Here is a 13302-nt window from a genome sequence, read left to right on the forward strand (position 1 = left end):
CTGGTAGAAGATATTTGCAATACGTCTATCTAAAGAAGAACTTGCAACCAGAATGCATATATTGCATAAGAGAGAAGGGCTAAATAGCCAGTAAGCCTATATAATGATCTTCAATTTTAATTATCAGGGGAAAAAACCATAATGAGGTATGTTTCCATACACATGAGAAAAAAAACCATAATGAGGTATGTTTCCATGCACATAAAATTGGAATTTTACAAAGTAACAATACTAAGTATAGGCAAACATATGGAGGACCCCTAATTCTTGTAAAATGATGATGGTTGTGTAAAATTGATCCAAGTTCTTTACAAAACTCCTTAGTATGACCTATCATGCTGAATATGAACATACTATGGATCCAGGAATTACATTCTGAGGCATACTTAACATATACATGTGCACCAAATGACATGCGTAAGAATGTTCATAGCATCATTAGTAATTGTTTAAAACAGAAACAACTCAGTTTTCTATTAGGAGTAAAACTTATAAATTATGAGCTATTTATGCAGTGAAACACTATAGAACAATGTAAAAAGGACAGGTCATAGATAATTTTGATTGAAAGAAAGAAGAGATGCATGCGTTTCTGAGGTCTGATCCCATAAATCTGAAAAAAGGAAAACGTATCTTTGATGATTTTAGTCAGAATAGTCCTTACCTTTGATGCAGGGTATAGTGAGTGAAATGAAGCAGGAATGAGATTTCTGGGACATTATGTTCTATATCTTGCTATATGTGGTGGTTATACAGGTGTATTCACTTTGTTAACATTGATGGAGCTATATAGATAAGATTCATGTGCTCCACTGTATGTTGCATGTCATTAAAAAATAAAATACAAAAAAAAAAAAAAGAATTTCTCATATCAGTGAGATCATATGATACATGTCTTTCTCTGATTGATTTATTTCACTCAGCATAAAACCCTCCAGTTCCGTCCACGTCGACGCAAATGGCAAGATATCATTCCTTTTGATAGCTGCATATATACCACATCTTCTTTATCCATTCATCTATCGATGGACATCTTGGCTCTTTCCACAGTTTGGCTATTGTGGACATTGCTGCTATAAACATTGCGGTGCACATACCCCTTCGGATCCCTACATTTGTATCTTTGGGGTAAATACCCAGTAGTGCAATTGCTGGATCGTAGGGTAGCTCTATTTTCAACTGTTTGAGGAACCTCCATACTGTTTTCCAGAGTGGCTGCACCAGCTTGCATTCCCACCAACAGTGTAGGAGGGTTCCCCTTTCTCCGCATCCCCGCCAACATCTGTCGTTTCCTGACTTGTTAATTTTAGCCATTCTGACGGGTGTGAGGCGGTATCTCATTGAGGTTTTGATTTGGATTTCCCTGATGCCGAGCGATGTTGAACACATTTTCATGTGTCTGTTGGCCGTTTGGATGTCTTCTTTGGAAAAATGTCTGTTCATGTCTTCTGCCCATTCCTTGATTGGATTATTTGTTCTTTGGGTGTTGAGTTTGATAAGTTCTTTATAGATTTTGGATACTAGCCCTTTATCTGATAGGTCATTTGCAACTATTTTCTCCCATTCTGTTGGTGTCTTTTGGTTTTGTGGACTGATTCTTTTCCTGTGCAAAAGCTTTTTATCTTGATGAAATCCCAATAGTTCATTTTTGCCCTTGCTTCCCTTGCCTTTGACGATGTTTCTAGGAAGAAGTTGCTGCGGCTGAGGTCGAAGAGGGTGCTATCTGTGTTCTCCTTTAGGATTTTGATGGACTCCTGTCTCACATTTAGATCTTTCAACCATTTGGAGTCTATTTTTGTGTGTGGTGTAAGGAAATGGTCCAGTTTCATTCTTCTGCATGTGGCTGTCCAATTTTCCCAACACCATTTGTTGAAGAGACTGTCTTTTTACCATTGGAGATTCTTTCCTGCTTTGTCAAAGATGAGTTGACCATAGAGTTGAGGGTCCATTTCTGGGCTCTCGATTCTGTTCCATTGACCATGTGTCTGTTTTTGTGCCAGTACCATACTGTCTTGATGATGACAGCTTTGTAAGAGAGCTGGAAGTCCGGAATTGTGATGCCGCCGGCTTTGCTTTTCTTTTTCAATATTCCTCTGGCTATTTGGGATTTCTTCTGGTTCCATATAAATTTTAGGATTATTTGTTCCATTTCTTTGAAAAAACTGGATGGTATATTGATGGGGATTGCCCTCAATGTGTAGATTGCTCTAGGTAGCATGGACATCTTCCAAGAACCAAGAAGTTGGTTCTTCCAATCCATGAGCATGAAACGTTTTTCCATTTCTTTGTGTCTTCTTCAATTTCTTTCATGAGTATTTTATAGTTTTCTGAGTACAGATCCTTTGCCTCTTTGCTTAAATTTATTCCTAGGTATCTTATGGTTTTGGGTGCAGTTGTAAATGGGATCGACTCCTTGATTTGTCTCTCTTCTGTCTTGTTGTTGGTGTATAGGAATGCCACTGATTTCTGTGCATTGATTTTATATCCTGCCACTTGACTGAATTCCTGTATGAGTTCTAGCAGTTTTGGGGTGGAGTCTTTTGGGTTCTCCACATACAGTATGCTATCATCTGCAAAGAGTGAGAGTTTGACTTCCTCTTTGCCGATTTGGATGCCTTTAATTTCTTTTTGTTGTCTCATTGCTGAGGCTCAGACCTCTAATACTATGTTGAATAGCAGTGGTGAGAGTGGACATCCCTGCCACGTTCCTGACCTTAGGGGAAAAGCTCTCAGCTTTTCCCCATTGAGAATGATATTTGCTGTAGGTTTTTTATAGATGGCTTTTATGATATTGAGGTATGTACCCTCTATCCCTATACTTGCTGTACTTTGTCAAATGCTTTTTCTGCATCTATTGAGAGGATCATATGCTTCTTGTTCTTTCTTTTGTTAATGTATTGTATCACGTTGATTGATTTGTGGATGTTGAACCATCCTTGCAGCCCAGGGATAAATCCCACTTGGTCATGGTGAATAATCCTTTTAATGTACTGTTGGATCCTATTGGCTAGCATTTTGGTGAGAATTTTTGCATCCATGTTCATCAAGGATATTGGTCTGTAATTCTCTTTTTTGATGGGGTCTTTGTCTGCTTTTAGGATCAAGGTAATGCTGGCCTCATAAAATGAGTTTGGAAGTTTTCCTTCCATTTCTATTTTATGGAACAGTTTCAGGAGAATAGGTATTAATTCTTTAAATGTCTGATAGAATTCCCCTGGGAAGCCATCTGGCCCTGGGCTTTTGTTTGTTGGGAGATTTTGGATGACTGCTTCAATTTCCTTAGTGGTTATAGGTCTGTTCAGGTTTTCTATTTCTTCCTGGTTCAATTTTGGTAGTTGATACATCTCTAGGAATGCACCCATTTCTTCCAGATTATCTAATTTGCTGGCATAGAGTTGCTCATAATGCTCATAATATGTTCTTATAATTGATTGTATTTCTTTGGTGTTGGTTGTGATCTCTCCTCTTTCATTCATGATTTTGTTGATTTGGGTCATTTCTCTTTTCTTTTTGATAAGTCTGGCCAGGGGTTGATCAATCTTGTTAATTCTTTCAAAGAACCAGCTCCTAGTTTCATTGATCTCTTCTGCTGTTCTTTTGGTTTCTATTTCATTGATTTCTGCTCTGAACTTTATTCCTTCTCTTCTCCTGCTGGGTTTAGGGTTTATTTGCTATTCTTTCTCCAGCTCCTTTAGGTATAGGGTTAGGTTGTACATTTGAGACCTTTCTTGTTTCTTCAGAAAGGCTTATATTGCTATATACTTTCCTCTCAGGACTGCCTTTGCTGCATCCCAAAGATTTTGAGCAGTTGTGTTTTCATTTTCATTGGTTTCCTTAAATTTTTTAAATTCTTCTTTAATTTCCTGGTTGACCCATTCACTCTTTAGTCAGATGCTCTTTAGCCTCCATGTATTTGAGTTCTTTCCGACTTTCCTCTTGTGATTGAGTTCTAGTTTCAAAGCATTGTGGTCTGACATGTATCACATGACCTCACTGATATGAGGAATTCCTAATCTCAGGAAAGAAACTGAGTGTTACTGGAGTGGTTGGGGGTGGGAGGGATGTGGTGGCTGGGTGATAGACATTGGGGAGGGTATGTGCTACGGTGAGCGCTGTGAATTTTGCAAGACTGTTGAATCACAGTTCTGTACTTCCGAAACAAATAACGCAACATATTTTAAGAAAAAAGAAAAAGAAGAAGATAACAGGAGAGGAAGAAAAGGGGAGTATGTCAGAGGGGGAGACGAACCATGAGAGATGATGGACTCTGAAAAACAAACTGAGGGTTCTAGAGGGGACGGGGGTAGGGGGATGGGTTAGCCTGGTGATGGGTATTGAGGAGGGCACGTTCTCCATGGAGCACTGGGTGTTATGAACAAACAATGAATCATGGAACACTGCACCAAAAACTAATGATGTAATATATGGTGATTAACATAACAATAAAAAAATAAAAAGAAAAAAAAGCATTGTGGTCTGAAAATATGCAGGGAATAATCCCAATCTTTTGGTACCGGTTGAGACCTGATTTGTGACCTAGTCTGTGATATCCTGGAGAATGTTCCATGGGCACTGGAGAAGAATGTGTATTCCACTGCTTTGGGATGGAATGTTCTGAATATGTCTGTGAAGTCCATTTGGTCCAGTGTGTCATTTAAAGTCTTTATTTCCTTGTTGATCTTTTGCTTAGATGATCTGTCCATTTCAGTCAGGGGGGTGTTAAAGTCCCCCACTATTATTGTATTGTTGTCAATGTGTTTCTTTGCTTTTGTTATTAATTGCCTTATATAATTGGCTGCTCCCATGTTAGGGGCATAGATATTTACAATTGTTAGATCTTCTTGTTGGATAGACCCTTTAAGTAGGATATAGTGTCCTCTTTCAGCAAGTTATACTTCTTTAATATTTTCTTATGTTAAAGCATCGTGCTAGGCGTTTACACGGACTAACCTCACCAAGCTCTCAAACAACCTTAGTGGGTAAAAATTTATTACTGTTATAACCATTTCCCAAATGAGGAAACCAGGGCCTCCAGAGCTAACAGACTTGTCCAGGAAGCAGGGGAAATGGGCTTCAATCTTAGGCAGTCAAGCTGCCAGAGTTTATATGCAGAATCATCATGCTAAATTACTTCTGTAGAGAACAGGAAAGATTCAAAGTGGCGTGCTGACATATTCTGCAGGTTCTGCGCCTAAAATAGTCATGGGCCATCCATTCATGACACAAATGTATTTTTAGCCTTGCCTACCCTGTGACAGGCCCTGTTTTAGGCATTAAATATATAGCCATGATGCATCAAAATCCAGGAGGCACAGAGAACCCCTCTCAAAATCAATAAAAATGGGTCAACACCCCGACATCTAATAGTAAAACTTACGAGTCTCAGAGACAAAGAGAAAATCTTGAAAGCAGCTCAGGAGAAGAGATATGTAACCTATAATGGTAGAAACATTAGACTGGCAACAGACCTATCCACAGAGACCTGGCAGGCCAGAAAAGACTGGCATGATATCTTCAGAGCACTAAACGAGAAAAATATGCAGCCAAGAATACTATATCCAGCTAGGCTGTCATTGAAAATAGAAGGAGAGATAAAAAGCTTCCAGGACAAACAAAAACTAAAGGAATTTGCAAACACGAAACCAGCCCTCCAAGAAATATTGAAAGGGGTCCTCTAAGCAAAGAGAGAGCCTAAAAGCAGCATAGACCAAAAAGGAACACAGACAATATACAGTAACAGTCACCTTACAATGCCACTAAATTCATATCTTTCATAGTTACCCTGAATGTAAATGGACTAAATGCCCCAATCAAAAGACACAGGCTAACAGATTGGATTAAAAAACAAGACCCATCGATACGCTGTCTGCAAGAGACTCATTTTAGACCCAAAGACACCCCCAGATTGAAAGTGAGGGGGTGGAAAACCATTTACCATGCTAATGGACACCAAAAGAAAGCTGGGGTGGCAATCCTTATATCAGACAAACTAGATTTTAAACCAAAGACCGTAATAAGAGATGAGGAAGGACACTATATCCTACCTAAAGGGTCTATCCAACAAGAAGACCTAACAATTGTAAATATCTATGCCCCTAACATGGGAGTAGCCAGTTATATAAGGCAATTAATAACAAAATAAAGAAACACATTGACAACAATACAATAATAGTGGGGGACTTTAACACCCCCCTGACTGAAATGGACAGATCATCTAAGCAAAAGATCAACAAGGAAATGAAGACTTTAAATGACACACTGGACCAAATGGACTTCACAGACATATTCAGAACCTTCCATCCCAAAGCAACGAATACACATTCTTCTTTAGTGCCCATGGAACATTCTCCAGGATAGATCACATCCTAGGTCACAAATCAGATCTCAATCGGTACCAAAAGATTGGGATTATTCCCTGCATATTTTCAGACCACAATGCTTTGAAACTAGAACTCAATCATAAGAGGAAAATCGGAAAGAACTCAAATACATGGAGGCTAAAGAGCATCCTACTAAAGAATGAATGGGTCAACCAGGAAATTAAAGAAGAATTTAAAAAGTTCATGGAAACCAATGAAAATGAAAACACAACTGTTCAAAATCTTTGGGATGCAGCAAAGGCAGTCCTGAGAGGAAAGTATATAGCAATACAAGCCTTTCTCAAGAAACAGGAAAGGTCTCAAATACAAAACCTAACCCTACACCTAAAGGAGCTAGAGAAAAAACAGCAAAAAAAGCCTAAACCCAGCAGGAGAAGAGAAAGAATAAAGATCAGAGCAGAAATCAATGAAATAGAAACCAAAAGAACAGCAGAAGAGATAAACGAAACTAGGAGCTGGTTCTTTGAAAGAATTCACAAGATTGATCAACCCCTGGCCAGACCAATCAAAAAGAAAAGAGAAATGACCCAAATCAACAAGATCATGAATGAAAGAGGAGAGATCACAACCAACACCAAAGAAATACAAACAATTATAAAACATATTATAAGCAACTCTATGCCAGCAAATTAGATAACCTGGAAGAAATGGATGCATTCCTAGAGATGTATCAACTACCAAAATAGAAGCAGGAAGAAATAGAAAACCTGAACAGACCTATAACCACTAAGGAAATTGAAGCAGTCATCCAAAATCTCCCAACAAACAAAAGCCCAGGGCCAGATGGCTTCCCAGGGGAATTCTATCAGACATTTAAAGAATTAATACCTATTCTCCTGAAACTGTTCCAAAAAATAGAAATGGAAGGAAAACTTCCAAACTCATTTTATGAGGCCACCATTACCTTGATCCCAAAACCAAAGACCCCATCCAAATGCGGAATTACAGACCAATATCCTTGAGGAATATGGATGCAAAAAGTCTCACCAAAATACTAGCCAATAGGATCCAACAGTACATTAAAAGGAATATTCACCATGACCAAGTGGGATTTATCCCAAGTGGGATTTAACCAACCTGCTGCAAGGTTGGTTCAACATCCACAAATCAGTCAACATGATACAATACATTAACAAAAGAAAGAACAAGAATCATATGATCCTCTCAATAGATGCAGAAAAAGCACTTGACAAAGTACAGCGTCCTTTCTTGATCAAAACTCTTCAGAGTATAGGGATAGAGGGTACATATGTCAATATCATAAAAACCATCTATGAAAAATCTACAGTGAATATCATTCTCAATGGGGAAAAGCTGAGAGTTTTCCCCCCAAGGTCAGGAATGCGGCAGGGATGTCCACTCTCACCACTGCCATTCAACATAGTATTAGAAGTCCTAGCCACAGCAATCAGACAACAAAAAGAAATCAAAGGCATCCAAATCGGCAAAGAGGAAGTCAAACTCTCACTCTTTGCAGATGATAGCATACTGTATGTGGAGAACCCAAAAGACTCCACCCCAAAACTGCTAGAACTCATACAGGAATTCAGTCAAGTGGCAGGATATAAAATCAATGCACAGAAATCAGTGGCATTCCTATACACCAACAACAAGACAGAAGAGAGACAAATCAAGGAGTCGATCCCATTTACAATTTCACCCCAAACCGTAAGATACCTAGGAATACATTTAACCAAAGAGGCAAAGGATCTGTATATATATGAGGAATTCTTAATCTCAGGAAACAAATGGAGGGTTGCTGGAGTGGTGGGGGGTGGGAGGGATGGGGTGGCTGGGTGACAAACATTGGAGAGGGTATGTGCTATGGTGAGCGCTGTGAATTGTGCAAGACTGTTGAATCACAGATCTGTACCTCTGAAACAAATAATGCAATCTATGTTAAGAAAAAAAAAAAAGCAGGAGGGGAAGAATGAAGGGGGGTAAACCGGAGGGGGAGACGAACCATGAGAGACGATGGACTCTGAAAAACAAACTGAGGGTTCTAGAGGGGAGGGTGGTGACGGGATGGGTTAGCTTCGTGATGGGTATTAAAGAAGGCACGCTCTGCATAGAGCACTGGGTGTTACGCACAATGAATCATGGAACCCTATATCAAAAACTAATGATGTAATGTATGGTGATTAACATAACAATAAAAAAATTAAAATATATAGCCATGATGGAGAGACAAGATCCCTGCTCCCATGGAGCTCAACTCATCAGTGACGGGGAACGATCACCATGATTTCAGATAATAATATGCACCCTGAAGAAAATAAAATGTGGCAGTGTGATTGGGGGAGGAAGGGAGCAAACATCAGGTGGGAAGGGGAGCCATCCTGAGAACCCCAGGGCTGAGAATTAGAAAAGAAAAAAGTTGTGGGCATGTCTGTGTTCTGTGACAGGTCAGTGCCGTGGGTGCAGTGTTAACAGGGGTGGGAGCAAGAGCCGAGCTCAGAGATGCAGGCGAAGGCTCATCATGAGGGTTTGAGGGCCAGGGTAAGGAGGTGAAATTTGATTCTACAATGGGAATCCTTTGGTGGGATTTCAGCAGGATGGTGGCTCCGTCTGATCTCCGGTGTAGACAATGCATCATGAAGAGGACCAGGTTGAGGAGGAGCAGGAGACCTGCCAGGCTTGGCCATGTTGAGGCCAGAGAGGATGCGTGCATGGATGAGGGTGGCAAATACTGAAGGCAATAGAAATTGGAGGAAGAGCAGGTGGGACCTTCTGAAAGTCTGGGTGTGGAAAGAGAAAAATATCGGGTGACCTCTGGGAGTTAGAAGTGAGTAGGCAGTGGATTTCCCATACTATTCTTGACTGTTCTGCCTTCTTTGCTAGATCCAGCTCCCGCCAGGGCTTAAAATGCTACAGGTACTGGGGCTCTTGATTCAAGGGCCATTTGTCTCCTTAGGTGATCTCATCAAATCTTACGAAGTCAAGAGTCACTCAAACCAGAGACCCTGAAAGCCCTCTCCACTCCTAACGACCCCACGTCGACTCAAGTCCTCATGCTCTACTTCGTGTATCTACCACATCTGCCGATTTCTCTCCATCTTCCCCGACCCCAATGCATCTCGCCTAGATGGCTCCCATCTTTGTCGGTCTCTTACTTCCACCATAGCTTCTGCCCCCATGTATCCATTTTTGGCACGATTGCTAATAAATAAATAAATAAACCATGCCCCTTCTGATTAAAGCACTGGCCCCCCCGAATCCTTACCATGGCCTCTAAGGTGCGATGGGGTCCTCGCAGTCCCATCTCCGGCCCCTCTCCCTGTCGCTGTCCGTACTCTAGTCACTGGCCACCTTCGTGTCTCTCAAAGATGCCCCCAACTCCTTCCTGTCTCTGAAAACTCTGCAGCTGTTGCCCCGTCCTAGAAGCAGCTTCATCCCTTTGGCTGCCATTCCCTTCTGCTGCCCTTAAAGGCCACTTCCTCACAGACACCTTCGACTATTTAATTCCTAGTGAGCTCTTCTTCACCCTGAAACCTCAGCTGAGGAACTAATGACTCCGTGTACCAGCTGCTTCCCTGGAAGACCATGAGCTTCCAGAGGATGGGGATCCTGCTGGGTTTGCTCAGCACTTGGCAGATGCACCACCTTGCGTGGTGGACGTGGCGCTTTCCAAGTATTTAGTGAGGAAGGTGGAGAAGGACTCCCGCTAATGGTGTATTTGCTGAATGTTACTTCCCCACAAGAAATGCAAGGACAGGGAAAAACCAAACATTTTCCTTATGCTGACGGTCTTAAAAACCGATGAAATAACCGGCGATCAGCTTGGACTGAAGGAAGCAAAATGGAAACCTAATTAGTATCCTTTCTATTCTCCATCCCATATAAGGAATCCAGTTTAACTCCGTGCTCACCGAATAACCCTGCTCTGGTCACTCAGGTTGCAGCCACAAAACTCCACATCTCTGTCTACTCCCATGTGACAGCCAGCTCCATTTTTTAGAGCCAAACCTTTAGAGGCATATGATAAAAGCTTTGGTGTTGGAAACTGCACTCAACTGCTAAAGGGCTAATGAGCTTGTTTAAAAAGTGACAAATAGCAACGTGTCACATGCTCTAATAAAATGCCCAACACTGCCTGGATACTCTTTTTTTTTTAAGATTTTATTTATTTACTTGAAAGAGAGAGAGAGTGTGCATGAGATGGGGGAGGAGCAGAAGGAGAAGCAGACTCCCCACCAGGCAGGAAGCCCAACGCGGGGCTCGATCCCAGGACTCCAGGATCATGACCTGAGTTGAAGGCAGTCGCTTACCACCAAGCCACCCAGGCGCCCCTCTACCTGGACACTCTTGTAGTCCCTTCCCATTCTGAGACGCTAGGGCCCCACTTGCTCACTTCAGATGGCCTCATTCCCTCAGAGAACAACCATCTCCTGACCGCCCCCCCCTTTTTACTGTAGTAGAGATGACACACAATGTCACATTAGTTTCAGGTATACAACACAGTGATTGAACAACTGTATACACACGCACACTATGCTCACCATAAGCATAGCTGCCATCTGTCACCATATGGCACCATTACAATACGTTATGTTCCCTATGCTGTGCCTTTATCCCTGTTGACTTGTACAATCCGTAACTGAAAGCTAGTACCTCCCACTGCTCTCCCACCCATGTCACCCGTCCCCCCCCCCCCCACCGCCCTCCTCTCTGGCCGCCATCAGTTTCTTCTCTGTATTAACCTCTCAACCCTCTCTTCACCCCCAACCTCCCCATTTAGTGTTTGTTCGTTGCTTCCCTCACTCCCACTTTTCCCCCTTCAATTTTTTTTTTTTTTGGGTTTCTTACTTTTAATCTCTTTTTCTTTTCGCTGTTCCTTAGATCTTGACACATCTCCTTTCCTAATAATCTCAAAGAACCGAGTACATATTTCAGTACCCGAGGCCATTAATAAGTGTCATGTGTCCTATTAAATCCTTTGATGCGTTACTTTAGAAAAAACTGGAAAAATGTATTTGAGTCGTGGCCTTGGACATTTTTCTCCTGCCGGTCTGTGGCTGTTAAATATTTAAAACAGCTCTCCGACTTTCTTTTCAGCCGGATCCTATATTCAGTCCTATGAAGACACGAAAAGACTGATCAGCTCAAGAAATCAATGACCCAATCAAACATGCGAAGCCTGTGTGGGGAAATCACTGACCTATACATACTTGAGCACCCACTTCCAGCACATACTTCCTCCAGGTCAACCCCATGGGTATCCAGCTTGCATGGTGATCACTGTATCAATGTGGCTGCAACCCTCAGGGCCTGACCATACCACTGCATGCCCTCCCTGCCCACAGAAGCCCAATCACGTGTGTCCCAGCAGGTGCCTCACGGCCAGTCAAGGCAAACCCAATTCTCTCCAACACATGCTCACTTCCTCAGCCTCTCTTGCAGGAAGACATAAAAGAAATTCTCCCAGGAAAGACTTTTTTCTCCCTGATAAAAACAAAAAAAAAAAGCACGCAAAGATAGTTCATCCTCTTACCACCCACCCTCACACTTTCTGCCTATGATGTGGTTACGTGAAGACGTGATGTCCAGGGCTGCAGCAGCCTCATTACAACTGGGAGGAGCCAGAACATTGCAGAACTGCTGACCCAAAGCTGTTGAATACACCTTGGAACCCGCTACTCCAGACATCTTGTGAAGTGATACATAGTAAGTGCCTTTCTGCTGAAGTCGCAATTAATTAGTGTGTTAACTATGTCTTCTATTTGGTTGTATTCTGAGGCTTTGACATCCGGTGTCTTGCTGAACCTGGGGGAACTGCCTCTGCCGGGGTTAGCCAATACTTAGAGACAGTCAACAATTCACGCATGAGCATGCCTGTCAAATGAAAACCAACCAATCCACAGCCTAGCCTACACCCCAACTACCTCTTTTATGGGGCTCTCATTCTCCAGGCCACCATCCACCTGCCTTAATCCCCTCAGGGCCAGGTACCAGACAACTAGGGATGAGAGCCTGCTGAAGTTTCTCAAACAAGCCAATCCTAACTAAGCCTGCTTATCCTGCCTCATCCATTCCTCCCAGGGGAAAGCACAATCATGTCTCTCGCCCACATTTTCCTCCTATCCTGAGTAACTCTGGTGCTTCCCCGCATGGCCCTGCATGACACAGGGTGCACCCCCCATCAAATTTACATTTTCAATGCCAGTGATCCCCTGACCTGTTGGCCTTGCCAGATCTTACATTTTCTATTAATATCCTATCTTTCAGAACACATAGGGAGCCAAATGCCTAACTGATATAGTTTGCAAGATCCTCAATTCAATTCAAATCCGACACATCTAGGCAATTTTACCTCATCCCAGAAAAAATAACACTAGTAGTAATCAACCTGCCAACACCAAAGGCCAGTTTCAACCCTCTAGAGATAATATTCAGTTGCTACTCCTGATCCTATTCTGTATGGTAGACCAGTTATTTTAAAAACAGTACTTCTTAGAACAGATGAAAGGAAGTGGGTCATGGCCAGGCCTGGCAGCAGGCCCCTACTCAAAACATCTATGTCCTGGAGTCCCACCTTAGATGTTTGTTTAATGAATGGGTCTCATGTCCAAAGCAATTTTCCAGACTCTCCCTTTAGACTGTTCAGGTTCCCCTTGCTGAAAGTCCCGATATACACAGAATTACTTCCATAGACATTTTCCAAACCCATGAACGTTTCATTTCTACCACACATTAAGAGATTCCTGCTGGCAATATTAAGAAAGAAGACACCATTCGTCTGTTGAAGGGCATCTTGGCTCCTTCAACAGACGAATGGATAAAGAAGATGTGGTCCATAGATACAATGGAATATTACTCAGCCATCAGAAAGGATGGATACCCACCATTTGCACCGACATGGATGAAACTGGAGGGGATTATGCTAAGTGAAAGAAGTCAAGCAGAGAAAGTCAATTATCATATG

The sequence above is a fragment of the Eumetopias jubatus genome, unplaced genomic scaffold (assembly GCF_037043125.1).
Source record: "Eumetopias jubatus isolate StellerSeaLion01/CBP00866 unplaced genomic scaffold, mEumJub1_p1.0 scaffold_10, whole genome shotgun sequence".
NCBI lineage: Eukaryota > Metazoa > Chordata > Mammalia > Carnivora > Otariidae > Eumetopias > Eumetopias jubatus.